The sequence below is a fragment of the Carlito syrichta genome, unplaced genomic scaffold (assembly GCF_000164805.1).
Source record: "Carlito syrichta isolate Samal-C Ts95f unplaced genomic scaffold, Tarsius_syrichta-2.0.1 Scaffold287511, whole genome shotgun sequence".
In the NCBI taxonomy this organism is placed as follows: Eukaryota; Metazoa; Chordata; class Mammalia; order Primates; family Tarsiidae; genus Carlito; species Carlito syrichta.
In genome coordinates, this window is record NW_007231607.1 from 18,456 (window position 1) to 34,273 (window position 15,818).

General features: G+C 41.4%; 1 pseudogene across 1 annotated transcript in view; it reads left to right on the forward strand.

The window, feature by feature from the left end:
- The first annotated feature begins 13,270 nt into the window (after positions 1–13,270).
- Positions 13,271–15,818, forward strand: part of LOC103254802 — an 18,598-nt pseudogene continuing 16,050 nt past the window's right edge. Inside the window, exon 1 of the transcript XR_503982.2 lies at positions 13,271–13,280. The product of XR_503982.2 is annotated as a cell division control protein 42 homolog pseudogene (transcript). The remainder of the gene's footprint in view (positions 13,281–15,818) is intronic.

Below are 15,818 nucleotides of genomic sequence, written 5' to 3' on the forward strand. Positions count from 1 at the left end.
CTCACCTCAGCCTCCCAAAGCGCGGGATTACAGGCTGAGCCACCGAGCCCGGCTGGATTCCTACGTTTTACTTTAAGTCATGATCCAAGCCTACTTTATTTTGTTGCTCAAATTGTTCCACCTTTGATCATTGGGAGCTCTGTCAGTTGGGTGCTCTGTCAGTCGGCTTCTGGGTCTCTTTGACATACCCCATCATTGTGGGATTTTCCCCCTGTACTTCTCTATTTTCTATAAGATGCTCCTGGCTCATCTCACACGTTTCTTGCCTCAGTGCTAGAATCGGCAATTTCTCTAGGCAGCCCTGGCTCCTTTCATTGAAGAATGGTACTAGAAACCATGACCTGGGTGCTTAGGTGTGCTCAGTGCAACCAGGATGCCATTGCTTCTAGGTCCCCTTAGCCAACAGAGCAAGGAAATGGATGTGTATACTAATCCTTGTATATAGACATATCTATACAAATTTCCATGTGCTGCCATTTGTATCTATATCAAATTAAACCTAAGTTCTTGCTAATGTCTCTGACAAGAACTATCACCACGTGGCTCATTCTAGGTTCCCCCCTTGCCTTTCTGTAACTCCCACTCGAGCAGTGAGGGACCCGATAGCTACCATCCTCCATCCACTTATTGAATTGAAATTGTTCAATTCCAATATATATGTACAGTGGTTTCAGAATTGTTAACTCATACTCTAGTAGGAATCAACTTTTTCTTTTTCTTTTTGTCGGAGTCTTGCTCTGTTGCCCAGGCCTGGGGTGCAGTGGCATGCTCACAGCCACCGCAGCCTCCACCTGCAGGGCTCAGGCAATCCTTCTGCCTCAGACTTCCAAGTAGCTGGAACCACAGGCATACACTACCCCACCTGCTGATATTTTGATTTATTGTAGAGTTGAGGTCTCGCTACTTTGCCAATTTGCTGACATTGAAAGTGTCCTCACAAAGCCCGAACTTCATCATCCTTTCAGATGGGTATGGATCGAACATTGTACTCTCTCCGCTCTTTGGAGACAAGGGACGACATAATCTTCCTGTGAATATGTGAAGGCACATGGAAATGCCTTTTGTGGTTCTTGTTTCAGTCTGAAGTCACAAAGGGATTGAACTTCATTTTGGTCGCTGCCTCTTCAGTGCTGGCCACCGAGCATCTTTTCTTTTCTTTTTTTTTTTTTTGAGTTGGAGTCTTACTCTGTCGCCCAGACTGGAGTGCAGTGGCCGCTCCCGGGCACCACAGCCTCGACCTGCTGGGCTCTGGCGATCCTTCCGCCTCAGCCTTCCGGGTAGCTGGACTTACAGGCGCGCACTACCATGCCTGGCTGATTTTTTGATTTATTGTGGAGATGATGTCTCGCCAAGTTGCCCAGGCGGGTCTCGAACCCGCGGGCTCAGGCAATCCACTCACCTTAGCCTCCCAAGGCGCGGGATTACAGGCTGAGCCACCGAGCCCGGCTTAATCTTTTCTTATGCTTACTGGTCATCTGTAGATCTTCTCTATTGAAGCATCTGTTCCGTTCTTTTACTCTTTAAATATTATAAGTGTTCTTTGTATATTTTGACTTTATTTTTTATTTTTTTGAATCGATGTCTCACTCTGTCACCCAGGCTGGAGTGCACTGACACACTCATGGCCCACTGCATCCTTGACTTGCTGGGCTCAGATGATCCTTCTACCTCAGCTTTCCAAGTAGCGGGAACTACAGGTGTGTATCACCACGCCCAGCTAATTTTTTGATAATGAAATATAAATTTTTGATGTTAAAATAAATTTCTGATAATAAAACTTGATGAGGTCTCATCAAGTTGCCCAGGTTGGTCTCCAACCCCTGGGCTCATGCAATCCTCTTGCCTCCTCCTCTCAAAATACTGGGATAACAGGCATGAGCCACCATGCCTGGCCCTTTGTATATTTTAGGTACAAGTTCTTTTTTTAATTGTTTTGAGTTGGAGTCTCTGTTGCCCAGATTGGAGTGCATTGGCATGCTCCCGGCCACTGCAGCCTCAATCTGCTGGGCTCCGGTGATCCTTCCACCTCAGCCTTCCAAGTAGCCAGAACTACAGGTGTGCGCTACCACACCTGGCTAGTTTTTGATTTATTGTAGAGATGAGGTCTTGTCAAGTTGCCTGGGAGGGTCTCGAACCCGTGGGCTCAGGCAATCCACTCGCCTCGGCCTCCCAAAATGCTGGGATTACAGACTGAGCCCCTGACCCCAGCCAGGTACAAGCTCTTTATCAAATATATGTTTTGCAAACATTTTCTCCCAGTCTGTAGCTTGTCTTTTAATTCTCTTAGTGTCTTTTACAAAACAATTTTACATTTTAATAAATTTCAGCTTATCAATGCTATCTTTCATGAATCGTGCTTTTGATGTGGTCTCTAAAAAGACATCAATAAATCCAGTGGTATATAGATGTTTTCTTCTGAATATTTTATAGTTTTTTATATTTCACAGTGTTGTGTGATCCACTTTGAGTTAATTTTTGTGTAAGGTGTAAGGTCTGCGTCTAGGTTTATTTGTTTATTTCCAGCCATTCAATTATTCTAACACCAGTTGTTGAAAAGGCAGATGAAGCAAATTGCTTTTGCTCTTGTGTCAATGATCAGTTGACCACGTTTAAGTGGATCTATTTCTGTTCTCTTTATTCTGCTTCATTGATTTATGTCTACTCTTTCACACATATTATCGTGTCCCTTAAGAAGCCTTGAAATTAGATAGTGTTAGTCCTTCAACTTTGTTCTTTTTCAAATTTATTTAGGCTATTCTAGGTCCTTTGTATTTCCATATGAACTTTGGAATCAATTTGTTGATATCTACAAAATGGATTGCTGGGATTTTGATTTTGATTGCATTGAATCTATAAGTCGAGTTGAGAAGAATCGAGATCTTAACAATATTGAATCTCTAAATCCCAGAACACAAAATATCTCTCCATTTATTTATATCTTCAATTCCCTTTCATCATTGCTTTGTAGTTTTTTGTACCCAGATTCTGTACACATTTTGTTAGATTTATAATTATTTATCTTTTTCATGCTATTGTGAATAGATTTTGTTTTTAAATTTCAAATTCCAAATCTTGACTGCTGGTATGTAGAAAAGCAATTGACTTTTGCATATTGACCTTGTATTCTGCAATCTTGCTATACTTATTTTAGTTCCGGGAGGTCTTTTTTCATTCTTTGAAGCTTTCTAAATAGATAATCATACTATCTGTGAAAACTGCCAGGTTTTTTAATTTTAATTTTTAAAATATTTTATTTTAAATATATAGGATATAATTCAGAATTAGGTACACAAGTTGGCATCACACAAGTAAAGTTTGGGCCTCCCTTTGTTCCCCCCATAGTTATTATATAAATGTTCAGGGTTCACTTAAGAGTGAGAACATGTGGTACTCTGTTCTTTGTTTCTGTGATAGATCACTAAGTATTATTGACTCTAAATTCAAGTTGCTGCAAAGTCCATATGTTTGTCCTTCTTTATGATTGTGTAATATTCCATTGTGTACATGTATCACATTTTTTTTTTTTTTTTTGAGTTGGAGTCTTACTCTGTTGCCCAGACTGGAGTGCAGTGGGCCGCTCCCAGCCACCGCAACCTTGACCTGCTGGGCTCCGGGGATCCTTCCACCTCAACCTTCCAAGTAGCTGGAACTACAGGCGCGCACTACCACGCCTGGCTAATTTTTTGATTTATTGTAGAGATAAGGATTTGCCAAGTTGCCCAGGCGGGTCTTGAACCCGCCGGCTCAGGCAATCCACTCACCTCAGCCTCCCAAAGTGCGGGATTATAGGCTGAGCCACTGAGCCCGGCTTGTATCACATTTTTTTATGTAGTCCAGTTTCAATGGGCAGCATGGTTGGTTCCATGTTTTTGTTATTGTGAATAGTACTGCAGTAAGCATGTGTGTGTAGGTATCTGAAAAATGCCAGTTTTATTTTTTCTTTCCAATTTGTATTCCTTGCATTCGCTTTTCTTGTTTATTGCATTAGCTAGGATTTCTAGTAAGATGTTGAATAAGATTGGTGAAAGAGGAAAACTTTTCTATTCATCTTAGGGGGAACACATCTAGCCTCTCATTATTGGATATGGTGTTAGCTATAGGAGTTTTGTAGATATTCTTATTCTTTATCTAGTTTTGGAAGTTCACCTCTATTACTAATCTACTAAGTTTTTTTTTTTTTTGAGTTGGAGTCTCACTCTGTCACCCAGACTGGAGTGCAGTGGCCGCTCCTGGCCACCGCAACCTCGACCTGCTGGGCTCTGGCGATCCTTCTGCCTCAGCCTTCTGAGTAGCTGGAATTACAGGCATGCGCTACCATGCCCAGCTGATTTTTGATTTATTGTAGAGATGAGGTCTCGCTGCCCAGGCGGGTCTCGAACCCGCGGGCTCAGGCAAGCCACTCACCTCAGCCTCCCAAAGGCGCGGGATTACAGGCTGAGCCACCGAGCCTGGCTAGTCTACTAAGTTTTAAAAATCATGAATAACTGCTAGATTTTTTTCAAATGTCTTTACTGCATCAAGTGATATTATGTGATTTTTCTTTTTTGGCCTGTTGATATGGTGAATTATATATATATTTGAGTTGGAAATTTTTGAATGTTGAAACCATCCTGCATATCTGAAATAAATTGTGTGTAGTCATCATAGAAAATTCTTTCTATACACCATGGGATTTAATTTGCTAATATTTTGTTGAGAATTTTTGTGCCTATGTTCATGAAACATATTGATCTACAGTTTTCCTTTCTTGTAATGTCTTTATCTGGTTTTGGTATTGCGGTAATGCTGGCCTCATAAAATGAGTTAGGAATTTTCTCCTCTGCTTCTATTTCCTGGAAGAGATTACAGGGAATTGACACTACTTCTTCCTTAAATCCTTAAATGTTTGGTAGAATTCACTTGTGAAATTCAGTGTGCCTGGTGCTTTCTTTTCTGGAAAGTTATTAATGATTGATTTGATTTTAAAATCAATATAGAGATATCCAAGTTATCTTTTTCTTTTGTGTGAGTTTGGTAGTTTGTGTCTTCTAAGAAACTTTCTTTCATTTCATCTAGGTTATCAAGTTTTGGGGTATAGAGTTCTTCATAGTATTCCTTTGTTCTTTTTTTTATGTTCATGGAATCAATTAAATACTTCAAAAATAATTTCTGATATTATGATTTTTGTCTTTTTTGATTTACCAATTTTATTGAATCTTTGAAAGAACCATCTTTTAGTTTTGCTAATTTTATATCTTGTTTATTTTTTTAAGTTTCATTGATTTTTACTCTCATTCTTTTTATATTACTGCTTTTCTTTTGTTTGCTTTAAATTTAAGTTACTCTGGCTGTTTTAGTTTTCTAATTTGGAAACCTAGATTATTGATTTTAGATATTTTTTCTCATGTGTATTTAATGCTATGTTTCCCTTAAATAATTATTTTTACTGTATCCTACATATTGTGATATTCATATTTTCATTTAGTTTAAAATATTCTTAAAATTTGCTTGAGACTTCATCTTTGAGTCATGTGATATTTACAAATGTGCTGTTTAATTTATAATATCTGAGGATTATCTTTCTGTTATTGATTCTAGTTTAATTCCATTGTAGTCTGAAAACCTAATTTGTCTGCTTCTGTTTATATTTATTTATTTATTTATTTATTTGAGTTGGAGTCTCACTCTGTCGCCCAGACTGGAGTGCAGTGGCCGCTCCCGGCCACGGCAGCCTTGACCTGCTGGGCTCCGGCGATCCTTCTGCCTCAGTCTTCCGAGTAGCTGGAACTACAGGCGTGCGCTACCACACCCGCCTAATTTTTTAAAAAATTTATTGTAGAGATGAGGTCTCGCCAAGTTGCCCAGGCGGGTCTCGAACTCGCAGGCTCAGGCAATCCACTCACCGCAGACTCCCAAAGGCGCAGGATTACAGGCTGAGCCACCAAGCCCGACCTTCTGTTTATATTTATTATGGCGTGTTCTATGGTGCAGAATGTGGTCTATCTTGGTGAATGTTCTATGCGAGCTTGAGAAGAATGTATATTCTGTTCCAGTTTGATGGAACATTCTATACATAAAACTAGACTAAGTGGCATAAACAGAACTAGGTTTGTCTATCTCAGTGCAATAATAAGTCAGGCTTTGCTCATGAGACTTTTCTCAGGTTGTTTGTAAACTTCTCACCAATCTTATGAGTTAGGGTACTATAGATAAACAAATCGAGGTTTATACAAGGAATATTATTTGTCTGAGGTCTTTCTGCTGTTAAATGCTACATCCTAGGACTGGAAGCAACTACTCTTTCTGTCAAATACCATCCCACCAAGTTGCTCAGGTTCTAAGATGATTGATTAATTGGAGTTTTATGGGGAAAGAGCTAGTCCTCTTTTTTCAATCTAGCTGAATTAATCAGTGTGGGAGGCAGCAAGGCTTATACAGGTGAAAAGAAAAATCATCTTTAACATGAACAAAAGGAATGTAGGAGGAACTAGGTAAGAATGGATTAGCAATGAGATATGGGCTAAAGAATGTGACATTGGAAGTCAAGGGCAATTAGAAAAGATGTGCTAGTATCAAAGATAATTAAGTAGTTTGAAGAAGTGGGAGAAGAGCTGAAGTTTCTTGGTCTGATGTGTCAGACACGGTGCTGGGTACAGTGGCATTCATTTCCTCATTTAGTGCCCACAATCAGCCTATGAAATGACCTTACAGCCCATGGACTCCCAGGGAAGAAGAGGAGGATCCCAGAAAACAAAGTGGTAGGTTTGGAAACTAATATTGGGTGGGTGGTAAGTGAAATTTACCACCCACCCAATGAGATTAGTGCCCTTATAAAGAGAAACCTCGGCCAGGCTCAGTGGCTCAGCCTGTCATCCCAGCACTTTGGGAGGCCAAGGCAAGTGGATTGCCTGAGCCCGCGGGTTCGAGACCCACCCGGGGAACTTGGTGAGACCTCGTCTCTACAATAAATAAAAAATTAGCTGGGCGTGGTAGCCTGTGCCTGTAGTGCAGCTACTTGAAAGGTTGAGACGGAGGGATTGCTGGAGCCCAGTAGCTTCATGGAGGAAGAGCTAGTCCTCTTTTTTCTGAGGACTGAGGGTAATTTGCCATTTTCAGTCTTTAGGAAAATGTGACTCAAGAGACTGGGCACACCAAGTACCAACTGTCATGGGGCAGGGAGTGGGTGGGCCCTGGGACTGAGGGAGGGAAGGACTTCCTTTAGATCAGACAGGGTGTTTGTGGAGGCCCATCTGAGGTTTTGGTGATGAGATGAATTCATGGGTCTGTAAGACACCATTAGACCCAATACTCTGATGCACCCACCTCTTTGTATAAAGTATTCAAGAATCTAGGGGAGGGCTAGTTCTATGCCTTGGATACAAATGGACGTGTTATTTGTATATCTGACACACCTACACATGGCACGCTACCTGAAATCTTTCTAATATAGACTCCCTGGGTCATAAATAATGTGTGGAAGTATACAAACGTGTGGTATGTGTTGAGAGAGCTGAGTTCCCAAGGAACTTCTCTATGCAAGATGGAAGTTTGGTGTAGCAACCACAAAATACTTGGGAAGAGAAGATTGCCCTTGTCATTCCACTTCTGGAGAAAATAGTACCTGCAGTATTCAGCAATGAGGATACACATCCCAGGTGGATATGGCCTTGATGTTATGAATTGTCAGAGATACAGTAGTGTGGCCCCATCTGCCACAAAATTTAGGTGGCCCAAGTTGCCTAGGTCGACAATTGAGGGGTGTGTTCTATGGATTTTTGTATTCTGACCTGTTAATGATGGCTAGAAGACATGCTTTCTTAGACTGAATCGACACTCTGCGGGTACTTGGGATAACCCTGGGAGGGAAGAAAGACAGTTTCCTGATAGGTAGCATCTTAGTCCATTTGAGCTATCACAATGAAATATCATAAACTGGATGATAAAGAGCAGAGAGTTATTTCTCATGGTTCTGGAGGCTGAAAAGTCCAAGATCCAAGCAGATTCGGTATCTGGTGAGAGCCTATTTGTTTGCTCATAGCTGGCACTTTCTTGCTGTGTCCTCATGGCAGAAGGGGAATGGAAGCTCTCTGTGGCTTCTCTTTATAAGGGCACTAGTCTCATGAACCATCATGAGCTAATCATCTCCCAAAGACCCCACCTCCTAAAACCATTACATTGGGTATTAGGTTTCAACACATACATTTTGGGGGCATACAAACATTCAGACCATATGAGGTAGAATGGGAGACTAGAATTGTTTCCCTTGAATATTAAGAAAAATGTATATTTAAAGCTAGTGAAGGTAGATGTGTCAGCTATACAAGTAACACATCCATTTGCTTTGGATACAAATTGAGAAATGTCTCATGAGTAATCCTCTTCCTGTTGGGGGGTGGTGGTGAGAAAAGAGGGTAAATGCTAAATGTATTCTGAATGCCAATGATAAAGTGTGCTCATTTGTAGTGAGACCAGTCAGATAGTCCTTTGATGTCCCTCTAGCACTTAGCACAGAATACAGTCAGCAATTCAACTCAGCATTATTTGAAAGATTTTGGCAGTTTCACCAGGAAGGGAAAAGAATATAATCCTTATAAATATTTGTTTATGAGTAAATAAGTGAATGGATGGATAGGTAAGTGGGTGGATGGGAAGGGTGGCTGGATGAGTGTGTGGATGAGTGGATGTTTGGATGGATAGGTGGATGGGTCTACGGAGGGATGAATAGACGGTTGGGTGGGTGGATGGAAGGATGGATGGGTGGGTGGGTAGATGGATGGATGGATAGATGGATGGTTGAGTGGGTGGGTGGGTAGATGGATGGAAGGATGGATAGATAGATGGTTGAGTGGGATGGATGGATGGATGGATAGGAGGATGAGTAGATGGGTAAATGTGTGAATGAAACATAGTATTATTAGAACTTTTGATGCTGAGTGTTTGTAGCAGAACTGGATACGACCAGGCTATTGTGTCTGGTTGTCAGTGGCCTGATCATACTGTCCTATGGTTATGGCACTTCTGGATTTCTCCTTGTGAGGTATGATTCACCTGAGCTATGACTCTTGAAGGCAAATGTGGGTAATGCCCATCAGTTGGAGGTGAAGGAATGCAGTGGAGAGAGACCACCGGCTTTTCCTTATTCAGACCAGGGCTAAACTCAACTCTTCCACTTAGCTCCTTTCCAGCCACAGTTGCTTTATCTTTCTGAGTTCAGTTTCCTTACCTCTCAGAAGAGGGTGAAAACCCCTGTCTCACAGGGCGGGTGTGAGGATGAAAAAAGAGAGTAGTGGTGATTATGGTTAATGTTTAAAAGAAAGAATTCTTACTATGTGCCAGAAACTGGCTTCAGGGCTCTGTATATAACAACTTGCAACAATCCAAAGACGTAGGTACCATCACAGCCCTCATTTTAAGAGGGGAAACTGAGGCACAGAAAGGTTAAGAGACTTAACCAAGGCTTCTAGCTAGTGAGGCAGATCTGGACTTAAAACTCACACAGGATGGTTCCCGAGTGTGTGCATTTATTTAGCACCTTAGCTATGCATCCTCTTGATCATATAAGGGGACTTGCACAGCCTCTGGCCTGTCACAGGTTTTCTATGAAGAGGCAATTCCTTTCCTATGGTTCATGAGTTGAGTTGTGATGGCAATGGTGGCCTGTCTTCTGTGACCAGAGTTGATAGGGGACTGCAAAGACTGCTGGTGAATTCACCCGTGGCCAGCCATGCAAAATCCCTCAGAAAGGACTTTTCTTTTGATGCTTTAAGCCAAATTCCTTTTTTTTTTTTTTTTGAGTTGGAGTCTCACTCTTTATTGCCCAGGGTGGAGTGCAGTGGCACACTCATGGCCACCACAGCCTCAACCTGCTGGGCTCAGGCAATCCTTCCACCTCAGCCATCCAAGTTGCTGGAACTGCAGATGCATGCCACCATGCCCGGCTAGTTTTTGTGACTTATTGTAGAGATGAGGTTACCTAGGCTGGTCTCAAAGCCCTAGGCTCAGGCAATCCTCTCACCTCCGCCTCCCAAAGTGCTGGGATTACAGGCTGAGCCACTGTGCCTGGTCAAGCCTAATTCTTAAAGAGTGAAATACATGAATCTCATGGCTCTTAAGAATAAAATCAATGTTCTTTACCTCAGTCCAGGTCTTGTTAAAGAACAAGAAGCATATCTGCTCCCAAATGTGTTTTAAGATAGTTCTGTGAAATACTTTGCAATTTTGGTGCACAGACACTTTAGAACAAAATAATAAGAAATTTTTAAAAAAAGCATACCAAGAGCTATATTCACTACAATTACTATTATTATTATTAATTATTGTGTACAAAACGATGAGATAATGGGGCAGCGGTCAACTTTAGATTCTTTTCTGCTATAATTTAGGTTGACTTATTATTATGAGAAGATTGCTCAGTCATTTGGAGTCAGAAATAGAAGATTCATATCAATCCAGGCGGCGGCTTAGCTCCCATGATAAAGTGGGCAGTGTATCCTGGCAATTGGGAACATTTTTTCGGGAGGCTTCCAAACAAACCTTGCTTTGCCTCCTTGCTGTGTGATTCTAGGTTACTCAAATGCCCCTCTCAAAGCCTCAACCCTTTCATCTAAATAATGGCAGTGGTTTTGCAGAGAGTTGCTGTGGTGATTAAAAGATATAACATTATATGGCTGTAAATCTGAAGTTTTAGATAAAGGAAAGGGACAGTGCTCACTTTTGGAAGGTGTGGGAGGCTAACCACATAGCTCCAGTTTCAGCTCAGGCACCTCATTGCTGAGCCTTGATTGACTCTCCTTCAAAATTGGGACAGTAATACCCATAAAAAAGATCTTTTTGTTTTAGGATCCAATGAGATTAATACACCAATGTGCATACTTTGCACAGTTCCTGGATCTCAGTAAATAGTCGCCAAATTTGAGCAATTAGAATTTGATTATGATTCTCGCTCAGAAGTGATGTCACAAGGATAGGATGTGGACAGAATCCACAAAATGACCCATTCTTTGGGTAGATACTCAGTAGTGGGATTGCTGGGTTGAACGGTAATTCTATTAAAAAAATTTTTTTTTTGAGTTGGAGTCTCACTGTCACCCAGACTGGAGTGCAGCGGCATGCTCCCAGTCACCGCAGCCTCGACCTGCTGGGCTCTGGCGATCCTTCCGCCTCAGCCTTCCAAGGAGCTGGAACTATAGGCGCATGCTACCACACCTGGCTAATTTTTTGATTTATTGTAGAGATGAGGTCTCACCAAGTTGCCCAGGCGGGTCTTGAACCTGTGGGCTCAGGCAATCCACTCACCTCGGCTCAGGTGATCCTTCCGCCTCAGCCTTTCAAGTACCTGGAACTACAGTCGCGCACCACCATACCTGGCTAATTTTTTGATTTATTGTAGAGATGAGATCTCGCCAAGTTGCCCAGACTGGTCTTGAACCCCTGGCCTCAGGGATGATCCTTCTCACCTCCGCCTCCCCAAGTGCTGGGGTTACAGGCATGAGCCACCGTGCCCGACTTGTTCTTTGACTTTCTAATAATAGCCACTCTGACTGGTGTTAGATGATCTGGGGGCACTAAATCAGATGAGGTGGGCAGCGGGGTTTAGGGTTCAGAAGTTTTCTATTAGGGATAATGTTTGCTATCTGGGGAATGGGTCACCTGAAGCCCAATCTCCACAATCTCCACCTTTGTGCAATATGTCCAAGTAACAAACATGCACTTGTACCCCAGAATCTAAAATAAAATAATAAAAAAAAGAAATGCCTGAAACCTTTGGCTGGTAGTCAGTGGAGTGTCCTTTTTATATCTTCTTGCGTGTGTGTGCGTTTACATTTAGTGTGTCTGCGTATGTGTGTGCTTTCGCATGGTTTAGGATGAATTTCTGTGGTGAAAACTGGATGAGTCACAGAATCAATTCAGTATTTACAACAGTTGAAAACACCATGGAACACATTCCCCTTCGGAAGGCCACGTCTCCCTCTTGGCTGACTCTGACCCAATCCTCTGCGATCCAATTATTGTAAACACTTGATGGGCAGTTCAGCAGGTCACCCAGAAAAACTGGTGTTTGCTCTCGGTCAGAGGGACACGGTTCCCATTTAAAGGGGCACTTTGCTGATGGATTTAGAGTCTGTAATACTCAGTGACCTGTCACAGAAAAGTAAAACAAAATAAAATAAAATAAAGGGGAGCTTTGCTAATGTAGAACGGGTTGCCAACACCTGCAGTTCCCACTGAGCTGAAAATTGGCTTCAGGGAAAAGGAGAAATGCTTTATGCACCTTTTATTTCCTCCACTCCAGGGAAGTCATTTGAATGTTCCTACATGAGCTATGCATGCATCACTCCTCCAGACCCACCCAGGCAACTTGGCAAGACCTCGTTTCTACAATAAATTTTTTAAAAAAATTAGCTGGGTGCGGTAGCATGCACCTGTAGTTCCAGGTACTTGGAAGGCTGAGGTGGAAGGATCACTGGAGATCAGCAGGTCGAGGCTGCGGTGGCTGGGAGCGTGCCACTGCACTCCAGTCTGGGCGATGGAGTGAGACTACAACTCAAAAAATAAAATAAAGTAAAATAAAATAAAATAAAAATTTTTAAAAAAGAACTTTGCTGATGTTTAGTTTTTATTATTAATAAATGTTTATTGGGCACATAGGATAGCATGGTCTATGGAAAAGCTGAATTATAAGTGAGACGCTGAGTAATAGATTTTTAACTCTGGAAATCACCAGGGACACAGAATGGAAGATGACATTTATCTGAGAATGTGCTTAGGCTGGTGATGGGAATTGTTAGGAAGTTTTGGTGTCTGATCATGTGGTGGGGTGCATGCAGCCACAAGTAAGAGAAAACTCAACTCACACAGGCTTAGTCAATTTAGGAAAGGTTATTGGCTTAGTTACTCTTAGGTAAAGAGGTTGGGTAGGCTTTGGCGTTTGTTTGATTTAGACACCCAACGATGTCATCAAGGATCCAGGGTCTTTTCTCTATGGGTTTCCTCTCTTCTGTGCCAGTCACATCCTAAGACCAGCTCATTTTCTTGTAGCTGTAAGAGGACTGTTGAAATCTTCTGGGATTTGATGACCATGTCAAGAGACAGGGACGGGATTGATCCTACTCACTCTCTCAGAAGAGTGAACCCTTAGCTTTCCTACAATCACCAAGAAACATCTTCTACAATCTCATTGACCCTAAAGGAATCACATGCCCAGTGAACCAGTGGGTAATGGTTAGAGCATGAAGTTGTGTTAGCTGGCTTGACCTGAGGCATCTGCCCATCCCCAAGATCAAGGCATGTGGTCTGCAGTGGTGGGACAAGAAAACCTGAGTATAGAGAGGAGGGACAGGGTGTTAAGGATTCAAGTATTTTCTGAGCTTCTGGAAGAATCAATAGCTCTCACTTCTCCTATGCAGATTCCACAGAATGGAAGACATCTTTATATTTGCAGTGCCTTTTCACCTAGATGTTTTAAAAATGCTTTTCTATATCTTTTCTTTTCTAATCACCACCAATAGCACAATGAAAGAGTTGTAATAATGATGCTTTAATTTTTTGAATGTGTCTTCTATGTTACATTGCTAGATGCTGTCCATGTTTTAGGTTAATTCTCAGAAGACGTTCTTTCTAATAACTCTCTGGGTAAGTGTTACTAGATCCACTTTAAAGGTTGAGGAAGCAGACTGAAGCTCAGAGAGGTCAATGTTAAGTTTTTCACATTCTCACAGAAATTAGTGGCAGACCCAGGATATGACCCAGGATATGACCCAGGTCTTTTTGAATCCAAAGCTATGTTTGTTCCACAACCCTATGCAATCTTCTTATTCCAGAAACAAGGCAGACGCATCTGATTATAGATGTGTAAACTTGATATTCTCTTCTCTTTCTGGAAACCACAGTGATAAGGAGAACAAAACCATAACAACAAGCAAAAGCAAAAATTTAAACTTCTTTTTCAGCAAAGTAGGAAACAGACTGAAAAATATATTTTAACGGCTTCCAAGAGCACACAGGAACTGTGCTAGAGGACATAACCAGCAGAAGAGAAGAAAGTTCAGTAAAGCATTGGACCAATGCAAACAACCTTCCTGAAACTGGAGGAAACACTCTGAAGGAAAAAAAACTATATCCTTTGACTGAAAAAGAGAATGAGGAAATAGGATAAGTTGACAGATGGAAGAAGTCCCCCGAACATGGTTAGGTTCAGACAACTGAGGAAGCTTAAAGTATCAGTCAGCTTTTGCTGGGTAGCAAACACATTCCAACTCAGTGAACATTGGTTTTTGCTCATGTGTCTTCAGGGTAGCTTGGGTTAATGTATCTAGGCTGGTCTAAGATGGGTTTGATCCCAGCCTGAGGGTTGGGTGCTAGTCTGCACTATATGCAACTCAACCGCCTTAAATCAATGGCTACCTGAGGCATGATCTTCTCATGATGAAAAGTAAGAGTTAAGAGGATAAACTCAACTGTACTAGCATACACCATGCCTTTGATTATGGCATACTCACTACTAGTTCATTAGCCAAAGCAAGTTGCATTGTTGAGTCCAAAGTCAAGGGTTAGGCAAGGGCAATCAATCCATCTACCATGAGGCCATGGCAAAGGTTGTAGATGTTACTACAGGGAATAAAGAAGTGAGAATAGAAATTCAATCTTGCACACCAGGTTATATGTAGAAGCATGTTAGACAAACTACTTTTATGAGAAGCCGTTGGACTCTGCAGTAAGTGAGAAGAAAAAAGCCATGGAGTTGTGAAAACTGACTTGATTACAATTTTACCCTAGCCTCTCTCCACCAACAGCAATCTTTGTCAAATACTTAGCCCAGAAAAATCCTAATGCGTTTACGAACAGGTATTGTAGTTTTACAAAGATACTAAAAGAAAAAAAAGAAGGAGAGCAGAAGCAAAATTTATAAATAAAAAACACTCAGCAGTAAAATGGCCTTTGAACAGATTAAAAATGTGAACGAACATTCTACCATGAATTAAACATTATGATGAAGCCATAACCTCTAAGAATAACCATTATGCAATACCTCAGAGATGAGATGGCAAGGCAGCAGAAGATGAAATGTGATCTGGCAAAATAGAAATGAAGAAGAAAAAAATAAAATCACCATCAAAAGGAAACAAAATTTGAAAGAGCATAAGTGTTAATTAACACTACCAAAAAAAACCCTGGAACAAATGACACAGAGAAAGGAAATTAGAAGAGTGAACAAAATGCAATGTAAATAAAGTAAAAGAGAATTAGATAGTGATAGATTCAGAAGACAGGCAAAAGAGATTAAATATATGCATAATTGGCATTCTCGAAGAAAAAACCAAACCACACCAACCAACCAAACAAAAACCAGAACAAATGTTTAAGGCATAAATCAAGAAAACTCTACTGAAACAAAATAGCATTCGAATCTATATATTGCTAAGGACATACTGTGGGCCCGAGCAAAGTGGCTGCACATGGTCAATGCTGAGACCTTGCCTAGTAAAGTCAGTGGACTTTAAATAGAAAGATACCTGACAGTCCTTCTAATACAGGACTTTATTTTCTTGGTTCTCAGCTGGTCTTAGATTTTTTTTCAGGACAATGTTCAATTCCAGATTACAATAAAACAACACTTAAACAATATTTAAGGAAAGAGAGCATGGAACAATGATATTATTCTGAGTTTAAAAGTTATGTAAGCCGGGCTCGGTGGCTCAGCCTGTAATCCCGCGCCTTTGGGAGGCTGAGGTGAGTGGATTGCATGAGTCCGCGGGTTCGAGACCCGCCTGGGCAGCGAGACCTCATCTCTACAATAAATCAAAAAATCAGCCGGGCGTGGTAGCGCATGCCTGTAATTC